This window comes from Danio rerio, chromosome 15 (assembly GCF_052040795.2).
Source record: "Danio rerio strain M-AB ecotype USA chromosome 15, GRCz13ab, whole genome shotgun sequence".
Lineage (NCBI taxonomy): Eukaryota > Metazoa > Chordata > Actinopteri > Cypriniformes > Danionidae > Danio > Danio rerio.
Window position 1 is genome coordinate 49,729,431 of NC_141035.1, and position 10,570 is coordinate 49,740,000.

At 39.9% G+C, this 10,570-nt stretch overlaps 1 protein-coding gene and 1 long non-coding RNA gene across 3 annotated transcripts in view; one reads left to right on the forward strand and one right to left on the reverse strand.

Annotated features, from left to right (window-relative positions):
* lrfn1 (leucine rich repeat and fibronectin type III domain containing 1) overlaps positions 1 to 10,570 on the forward strand; it is a gene marked incomplete at its 5' end in the record, with an annotated part of 339,663 nt that overhangs the window by 308,774 nt on the left and 20,319 nt on the right.
* The window catches only part of LOC147833790 (uncharacterized), an 11,340-nt gene continuing 2,346 nt past the window's right edge, over positions 1,577 to 10,570 (reverse strand). Inside the window, exons 2-4 of the long non-coding RNA XR_015510059.1 lie at positions 9,977 to 10,343; positions 4,849 to 6,885; positions 1,577 to 3,474 (exon numbers count right to left, since the gene is read on the reverse strand). This is a non-coding gene — a long non-coding RNA (uncharacterized LOC147833790). The remainder of the gene's footprint in view (positions 3,475 to 4,848; positions 6,886 to 9,976; positions 10,344 to 10,570) is intronic.

Genomic DNA, 10,570 nt, shown 5'->3' on the forward strand with positions numbered 1-10,570 from the left:
CCCGCAAGGTTTTATTCCGCACCTGACCGCTCCTGCCATACTGTATATTTAAATTTGATTTGCAAATTTACTGGATTTGCATTTTAATAATTTAATGAAAGTTAAAAGATATTATTTTTTATTTCATATATTAAGGTTTTAGTTATGATAATCCCAAAATATTTCAGCAGAAATCCGCAGACTTTTACCAAAATTCTCAGCAGAAATAGCAAAAAACATCTGCAGATTCCGTCTGGCCCTAGACATGAGTTCCGCCTTAAACCTGAGATTCCAGTCTTGTGACTGCTAAAGGGTAAAACTTTATTATCACATCCCTTAAAGGGTCAATTTTTTACATTTGGGTCTAAGATCAATTGGTGCTGAACTTCTTTGGCTCTCGGCGAAGGCGGTCGCTCTTTTTCCCTCTCCGTCCCATATCTCTCCTTGCTAGCACGTCTTGTCTCGTCTTATTCTATCTCTGAGGCTCTCCTTGTCCTGCTTTCCAAACGAAAAAGGAATTATGGATTTGATCAACTGGTCTCTGAATGCAATTGACACCATCTTCTCAACGAGATCGCTGGGCTCCGGGGAACCCAGCTGTCCTGCGGGGACGCTCGCAGCTGGATATGTGATGGACGGGTGGGAGAAGTGGAGAGTCCTCTGTCTAGCTGCTCTGTCTCTGGAGGATATTGAAGATATCTACCTATTCGGAACTTTGATAACAGGGTTTCTGCTGATGGGCTTATGCGGGGCCCTGGGATATCGGAAACTGATAAAAGCGGTCAGCGCAGCTCAAAACCCCACTAGGCTGGCCGGCTTGATTGAAACACTGATGGGTAGGGTCGCGAATCAGACTATGGTCCTTGACCGCAAACTGGAAACCATCGAGGTGAAGCTAGCGGCTCTGCAACAAATTTTGGCCAGATCGGGAGACGAGTGATGGACATTAAATATCTGTGAAATTGGCAGATATTGACCTAAAGTGGAAGTATCTTACTGTCTTTTTTTCGGCTCTCCTCTTACTCCTGCCAGACGGCCTCGGCTGGAAGTAAACAACTCCCTGGGATAAGCAAGATAAGCAGACGCTCTGAAATTCCTGCCCCTGTCAAGGACACCTGCGGGACTCTGGACTATGCAGGCTCACACACACACACAAACATATCTACAGATAAACATTCACCACCGATCCCCATTCAAACGCCTTCGTGTGCTTTTACCCACGTGGGGCGTGGGCGGGGCTGTGACATGCGCCGGAAATGGCTGCTGGGCCAGTTGGCTGCCCGCACTCAACGGATTGTTTTCCATTACCCCTGTTCCCATCCCCTCTGTCTATGTTGTGTCTTGCCGGTGTGCTTATGCTAAGATAGGGCTGTTTTTCTCCCTTTTCTCACTTTGTCCTAATCAAGGGCAAGCTGAGGGGGTGTTTTTTAGCCTAACTGTCCAAATGTATCTTTCTTCGTTTCTAAATGCTACCTCCTAAGATCTGTCTCCCCTGAAAAGTTGTTTGTGATGTTTTGTGTATGGTCTGGGGGGTCCAATTTTCGCTATACGAAAGTGTAGTGACAAATAAAGGCTTGATTGATTGATTGATTGATTGAAGATGCATAGAAAAGACTCACATACATAAGACTTGCCTTGATTGGGTCAGTCTGTGCTTTTCATAACACTATGGGTTGGGTTTAGGGACGGCAGTGATTGGGTCAATCTGTGCTTTGAAAACACTATCGGTTGGGTTTAGGAAAGGGGGGATTGGGTCAATCTGTGCTTTTTAAAACAATTGGTTGGGTTTAGGGGCGGCAGTGATTGGGTCAATCTGTGCTTTAAAAAACACTATCGGTCGGGTATAGGGAAGGGGTAATCAGGTCAATTGGTGCTTTTGAAAACACTATCGGTTGGGTTTATGAAGGGGGTGATTGGGTCAATCACTGCTTTTGAAAACACTATTGGTTGAATTTAGGGAAGGAGGAAGGTGGGTGGGTCAATCGGTGCTTTTGAAAACACTATCGGTTGGGTTTAGGGAAAGCAGTGATCGGGTCAATCTGGACTTTTGAAAAAACTATCGGTTGGGTTTAGGGAAGGGATGATCGGGTCAATTTGGACTTTTGAAAACACTTGGTTGGGTTTGGGGATGGGGTGATCGGGTCAATCAGTGCTTTGAAAACACTATCGGCTGGGTTTATGGAGGGGGTAATTGGGTCAATCACAGCTTTTGAAAACTATTGGTTGAATTTAGGGAAGAAGGTGGGTGGGTGAGTCAGTCAGTGCGATTGAAAACACTATCGGTTGGGTTTAGGGCAAGCAGTGATCCGGTCAATCTGTACTTTTGAAAAAACTATCGGTTGGGTTTAGGGAAGGGGGTGATCAGGTCAATCTTTGCTTTTGAAAAGACTTGAATGGGTTTGTGGATGGGGTGATCGGGTCAATCGGTGCTTTGAAAACACTGTTGGTTGGGTTTAGGGAAGGGGTAGGTGAGGGATTTGTAAATTAGTAAGTCAACAGCTGCCTCTGATGGATTTACGTGAGAACAGCAGGTGCAAATGGCACAAATGAAAATTTGAGATCTGAAAAAGCATTCATGGCGACCTCTGGTGGATTTGCGAAAACAAAAACTGCAAAAAAAAACAACATTATGCCGTATTTCTCACTCTCTAGAAATGTATACAGGGGTACATGTCATTAATGAGCCTGGGTTGAATCCATTAATACTCACCAAGCAGCAGAACCACTTTTTTCCATTATTATATACTGAAAATCTTTGTTAAAATAGCTTTCCCTTTCAGTAACAGATCCAAATAAAGCAGAAACAGCCTTTAAAGCACAGACACTCATTTCCAGAGGAAGCTGTGAAATTGCCTCGGCTTTTATTGCGACAGGTTTAGCGTTAAACAGCTTTTGTGCTGGCGAGTGCTGCTTGTAGTGGGAGATTTGTCCAGAAACACAAAGACTGAATGAAATCTCCGAGATCTCCAGTGGACTGAAGACTCTCAGGTGCATTTGCATCATAACAGAGGCTTCAGAGGTCAGCTGAATTATTGACAGCCCTGAAGACTCGCAGTATAGAGGCAGATTTTAACCAACAATGAGGAGGAAATCTGACTGTGAGGTATAAAGGTCAGACGCCGCTCATGATAAATGTGCTGATGATACTGATATTGAACAGCTCAGGTGTATTTGCGCTGGAAGAAAAGCCTCACAGACAAATGTCACTCAGATTTAATATAGCGATACAAAGTTCTGTCCATGCGCATGTAGTCTGATAGGTTATCTAATCTGCTCCTATGACATTGACTACATGTTGCCCCAGCAGCCAATGAGCTTGCTCCTTAACATTAGTTTATGTTACGTTTGCCTCCTCAGCACTTTTATTGCTCAGAATTATTCTATTATTAACAAGGTCAGAAGAGGTCACACCAAATGTTTTTTTTTGTGTGGGATGGCACACAAAAAAATAATGAAATCAATGTAATGTTATGAGCCATTCTTCATCTACGGGCACTAGGGTTGTAACAATATACCGGTATGACGGTTTACCACGATTTGAACGTGCACGATTATCATACCATGAACAATTGCATATCAACGATTTTAACCCTTAAAGACCGAGACAGCCGCCCGCGGCTAAAAATAAGTATTGCTCTTAAATGTTTAATAACTTTTGATCCGCTGATCTGATTCATACAATTCAAAGATTGGCATAAAGAAGAGAATCTCAGCTTTCCAGTGCTGTATCACATAACATTCGCGGACTTTCAGAGGCTCCGGAATCAGTGCGGTTACGTCATCAAAATTTGGCAACGCTGATTTGACAAAGAAACGCTCGTCACTGTGTCTCCGGACAAACCAGACATGATACATTGATGCATTGTCCCTCCTCCATGCCCAGATTGGTTCAAACTCGCTATATCACAACCAATAAGCATAGGTTTCGCTTTTGTTTGTGGACCAACACTGAGCTTTTTGAACAACACGGAATGAGAGATAGGCATACATTTCTGCGCGGCTAAATAAAACGCAAAAAAAAAAAAAAGTTTTGCATGAAATAATTCTCATACTAAGTACTTTTGCATGCACAGCAGCACAGAAACATGACAAAACAGTGACACAGCAAAGACGAACTGCTGCTCTTGCTGTTTTCAAAAGACGCAAATGAAGGTGCAGCTGTTTGTCTGCATTGCAGACAACCATATCCAAATCCATATCCACTGACAACCATATCCATGCTGGCACATAAAACCTAAGGATGTTCCATATTGAATCTAGTTTCGTTATGTAACTATTTATAGTATAGTAAATATTTATATCTATTTTTTACTGAGGATTTGCACCATGTTTATTTGGACTTTGACACATTATTTATTATTTTTTTATTTGTTTATTGTACAACTGGACACATTCTCTTACCTCAGCGGTCAAGATTAAGTCCTGAAAATCTCAACATGCTTACATTTCTTCATCACAACCTAGACTGAAAAAAACAACGCTTTAAATACATGTTTACAGCCATAAACTTGGTATTGCACTTTTGGTCTCCCATTTATCCTGCTTATAAGGAAGGACAGTTTAAGTTTATTTTTGTCTAATCTTAAAAGACCCTGCTTGTTTATTCCTTCTAATTTAATTTATTAAAATGGGAAATTTTTCAGTTTATTTTTATAAAAGACTTCTATAGTTCTATTAAAATGGTTCTTTCAAAAGTTTGTTGAAATAAAACCTTTGTTCAGTCAGAAAACGTGTTCTTATTCTTTTCAGGGTCTTTGCTATGAGAATTACTATTTAATACCGTATACCGCGAAACCGTCAAACCGTGGTATTGTTTTAGACGATTATCATACCGTAAAAAATTCATACCGTTACAACCCTAACGGGCACTTTTAGACTTGTGAAGTTGAGTAAAAAAAAGTTGTTCAAAATTAACGTAACAAACCCTCATAAGTTTAAACAATCTGTCTAGTTTTAAGATCTGTAAGAGGACAGACTTAGATAAGAAGAGAAACACGTTCTCCATCATGACCTGAACAAATGTCAATTCCAGCACATCTCAATAAACAGCTTATTTCAATATGAAATAAATGATGGCAGTCAAACTGTTACCACGACTGGGGTGGAGTGACAGGAGACAACAGGAGGTAAGATCCAATATGCAGTTTATTCAAAGTCAGGCAAGCAGTGGTCATCAGGTGCAAACGGGTATATAAAGGCAGTCCAGAATCGTAAACGTTAAACAGGCAAAAGGTCAAAAGGCAGGCGGCTAAACAGGATAACAAGGGTACTAGGCTAGGATCGAAACACGGAGAAACAAGACAGGGAAACGCATTGTAATGTTACACAGGAAAAACAAGACTCAGCCAACTGGAAGCGTGAATGAGTGGCTTATCAATGGAATTAAATCAGTCTGTGAACAAGGCTCAGCTGGTGCTTGCAATCAGGATATATGAATGAGCAGACGTGCGTGTTTGGGAGCAGTGCAAGTATGAAAATGTAGTCCTGGGAAATGCGGAAATGTAGTTCTGAGAGTTCATGTGAGAACCAGCGATCCTCTGGGAAGCGATTGCTGGTTGTGACACAAACATTGTCTAAGATCATTTTTGTATCTAGTTTAACCAATCTTTCCACACTATATATAATAATTATACATTTGTCAATAAAATAAATTAGCTGTATGCTAAATTGTACACCTGTCACACTCGAAAATTCTATTTAAATTTGGTTAAGAGCTTATTAGAAAATAAATAAACTGAATATTTGTATAATAAATAGAGCATGAGCTTATAGATTGAATACACTTTTAATGTGCGATATGAACTTTTTAAATACTTTTTTTAAATGTGTGTGGTGGTGGAAATGACATTTCAACAATTTATTGTAAAAAAATGGAGGATAGCTTCAGCGATTAGCTTTGAACTGATACTAGCCTTTCATGTCTACAAAACACTCTTATTTTCCTTCATTTTGTTTGGTTTTTAAAAACATCATTGAAGGTACAACATGTTTGGAAATGACGTAGAATAAATGTATTTCCTTATCCTACAATATTTACCTTGATTTTCTTCAAGTGTTGTTGATAAAAATGTAAATTCCCTCCATCTTGAAGATGTTCTTAGATGGCACTATTCAGTTTAATAGAAACCACCTAAATAAACTCTCACACACACTTTTCAAAGCGACATTACAGTGTTGTGCTGGAAATGACACTGATACTCTGAGACAGCTATATTTTGTATAAATAATACTATCGATAATAGTCCCACCTTAACAACTATAAAATATTTTAAATTATTTCACCAGTGTTTAATTAAGATACATTAATAGATACCGGATAAATAATATTTTAACATTATTTTCATTGTTGAATTTAAAACTCTGGGTGTGAGTCAGGGTGAAAACAATGATTTTGACACCTAAAAGGAGGTTGAATAATATGAAAAAATATATAATAGAAAGCTAGTATTTGTTTTTAAGTAGGTTTTATTGTTAGTTTGACAAAGAAAGTGGAGTTTGAACAAAATTACATATATTTTTGGACATATAATCAAAAGACATAAAAGTGCCCGTAGTTGAAGAATTACCTGTTTCTGGTAAATGAAATAATGTGGTTTTAGCTCACTTTATTAATTACTCTTGAAATATTGCAATTTAATCCTTTGAAATATTTCAGCAAGTACATCATCATCATCATTATTTTCATCCGCTTTTTTCGGGGACGGGTTTTAGGAGAGAACCCCAGACTTCCCTCTTCCAGACACTTCTTCCAGCTCCTCCCAAGGCGTTCCCAGGCCAGCCAGAGACATAGTCCCTCCAGCGTGTCCTGGGTCTTCTCCGAGGCCTCCCCCCGGTGGAACATGCCTGGAACACCTCCCTAAGTAGGCGTTTAGGAGGCATCCGAAACAGATGCCATAGCCACCTCAGCTGACTTCTCTCGATGTGGAGGAGTAGCGGCTCTACTCGGAGCTCCTCCCAGTTGACAGAGCTCCACACACTGTTTATAAGGGTGCACCTGCCACCCTGCGAAGGAAACTCATTTCGGCCGTTTGTATCCGAGATCTTGTCCTTTCAGTCATGACCCAAAGCTCATGAGCATGGGTGAGAGTAAAAATGTAGATTGAGAGGTAAATCGAGAGCTTTGCCTTTCGGCTCAGCTCCTTCTTTACCACAACGGACCGGTACATTGACCGCATTACTGCTGCCGCTGCACCGATCCGCCTGTTAATCTCACGCTCCATCCTTCCCTCACTAGTGAACAAAACCCTAAGATACTGGAACTCCTCCACCTGGGGTAAGAACTTTCCTCCAACCTGGAAATGGCAAACCACCTTTGTCCGGTGGAGCACCATGGCCTCGGACATTGAGGTGCTGATTCATTCAACTTAGTGCGTCTGGTCTGGAAGGCGCGAGCACGTCACGCTGCTTGTCCGAACTTGCGCTAACTATGCGAACGACCCCTAAAAGGGCGCCCTCATGTTGGATCTCCATCAGTTAATCTTCTTGCACCGACATGCTGGATTCACCTGATTTGTAGACAAATGGGTTGTGGATCTATTCCTTGGGAGTTCTTGGATCTTTCTCTGAGCCTTTTCCCCTTCACAAAGAAACTTTCCGAAGACGTCTGTTTCTTACTCATTTTGCTGCTTGTGGGCTAAATTTGGGCACTCAAGTGATCGGGCTTTAACAGAGAGAATATTTTTTTTTTACTTATTCAAAATAAAAGATTGTTCAGACTCAGATATTAAATAAAATGGAAATAATTAATGATTTATTGTGCGGCCCAGTACCAATTGATCAGTTCTCTTTGCCATGATGACAGCTCATAATATTTGACTAGATATTCTTCAAGACACTAGTATTCAGCTTAAAGTGACATTTAAAGGCTTCACTAGGGTAATTAGGGTAAAGTAAGAGTAATTAGGCAAGTCATTGTATAACAGTGGTTTGTTCTGGAGACAGTCCAAAACTAATATTGCTTAAGGGGGCTAATAATATTGACCCTGAAATTGGTTTAAAAATTATTAAACATAATTTACAGCTTTTATTCTAGATGAAAAAAAAAATTAAAAATAAGACTTTCTCCAGATGAAAAAATATAATAGAAAATGCTGTGAAAAATTCCTGAATCTGTTCAACATCATTTAGAAAATATTTGCCTCCTGTGAATTTTTTTTTATTTCTTTGTATACATATATATATATATATATATACATATATATATATATATATATATATATATATATATATATATATATATATATATATATATATATATATATATATGTATACAAAGAAATAAAAAAAATTCACAGGAGGCAAATATTTTTGACTTCTACTGTTTATGTAGTATTGATAATATGCGATAGATTATCCAGACAGAAGACAATCACTGATCTGAGCTGATGGAGATTCACATGTCAGTTCAGAAGACAGCAGAAAAACACAAGCAGAAGCAAACACTGAGTGGCTATTTGAGCTGAGGATTGATTTCCATCTCCAGAACTGACTCTAAATGGCCTTTACAGCCGACAGAAAGCAATTCCTCTGAAGATCTTTCACAACCTGAAGAGATCAGACTCAGAACATTCACACACTGATGAAAACCTCTGCAGCTCTTCACACTCGGGGGAAACACTCCAGACTGAAAAAATAAATTAAATAACCTAAAATTGTAGGAAAAAAATTTAAAAGATATTACTTTTAATAGATAAATATGAGGTTAATAATTACATAATTTCTTAAATTTAAAAATAAATAATCGTTCAACAATCTAAATCAGGGTAAATTGTTCAGTTAGTATCATATTAGGTTACATCGCCAAATCCTTAAACAAAACACTAAAACAAAACACTTTTAACTGGTACGTAAATATTATTAGCCACTAATAATTAAACAAAATAATTAATAATTGTTCAATAATGGAAAACGATGTGGTGTTTTGTTCATGAGTGAGTGAAGGATGAAGCGTGAGATTGACAGGCGGATTGGTGCAGCAGCAGCAGTAATGCGGTTGAAGTACCGATCACTTGTGGTAAAGAAGGAGCTGAGCCGAAAGGCAAAGCTCTCAATTTACTGGTCAATCTTTGTTCCAACTCTCACCTATGCTCATGAGCTTTGGGTCATGACCGAATGGACAAAATCTCAGATGCAATCGGCCGAAATGAGTTTCCTTCACAGGGTGACAGGGCGCACTCTTATAGACAGGGTGAGGAGCTCTGACACCCGGGAGGAGCTCGGAGTGGAGCCGCTACTCCTCCACATCCAGAGAAGTCAGCTGAGTTGGCTCGGGCATCTGTTTTGGATGCCTCCTAAACGCCTACCTAGGGGGGTGTTCCAGGCATGTTCCACCGGGAGGAGGCCTCGGGGAAGACCCAGGACACGCTGGAGAAACTATAGCTGCGTCCCAAATGGCACACTATACACTATGCACTCATGCACTATGTACTTATGCACTTACACACTCAACAGGATAGTACATGTATGTAGTGTTGTCACAATTGGCACACAAATGTTTTTTTACTAAGCGGAAATTCAAACTGTTTCCCTGATGACGTTTGACGGTCGCCAAATCACTGAAATAAACAACCGAATTATAATACCTGCCGTGATTATTGCCGCATTTACCATCGGGAGGCGCTATAATCACTCTCGTAGGAGAATTTTGCTTTCACCATCCAAAATAAATAAAGTTATCCAACATGTGCGTCCGATAGCTCCGCCCCTTCCGCTACATAAGCAAACCTGCGGTCGTTGAGTGCGTGAAGTGTCCATCATCACACACTTCACTTTACCGGCTGAATGAGTGCATCATCCGGGTAATTAAAGTGCACTTAATTTTTTTAGAGTTTTCAGTGTGAACGCACTACTTACACTATTTATACTTCAAAATGGCGTAGAATAGTGCATAAGTATGCGATTTGGGACGCAGCTTATGTCTCTCGGCTGGCCTGGGAACGCCTTGGGATCCCCCCGTCTGGAGAGAGGGAAGTCTCCCTCCTAAGACTGAAAATTAGACTGAAAAGGAATGAATGAGGATGTAGTATTATAATAACACAATAAATGTGATATATTTTTTGCCAAAAAATAAATAAATAAAGTTGACTCAACTTAAAATCGTATGGTAATTTGCTGTACAGCTTATGCAAGATGTGAAATAAGTCCCTGCTGTCTCTAGAGTTGTGTGTGTGTTAAGTTTAAGCTGAAAATAGCACCCCAATAATGTTTTCTAGCCCTCTGAAGCTGACCCTTTTAGGCTTTGATCGTAATTGTGGTGTTTTGGTGACTGTCGCTTTAAATGCAAATGAGATTGTGCTCTTTTCAGAAGAGGGCGGAGCTACAGACGCTTGTGCATCATCATAGTGGCAGATGTAAAATATTAGTAACTGTGTTGTCAGCAGGCCCGGCGCTACGGGGGGGGCAAATGGTGGCATTGCCCCCTCAGAAAGAGTTTGTGCCCCCCCAGTTTTCATAAGGGATTGTTCACTCAAACTCAAAATTCTTTCCGTCATTAATTATTAACACTCCCGTCGTTCCAACCTTCAGAACACACATTTAAATATTTTAAACTATATGACATAGCAATTGAATTATGAAAATGGTGAGATTAAAG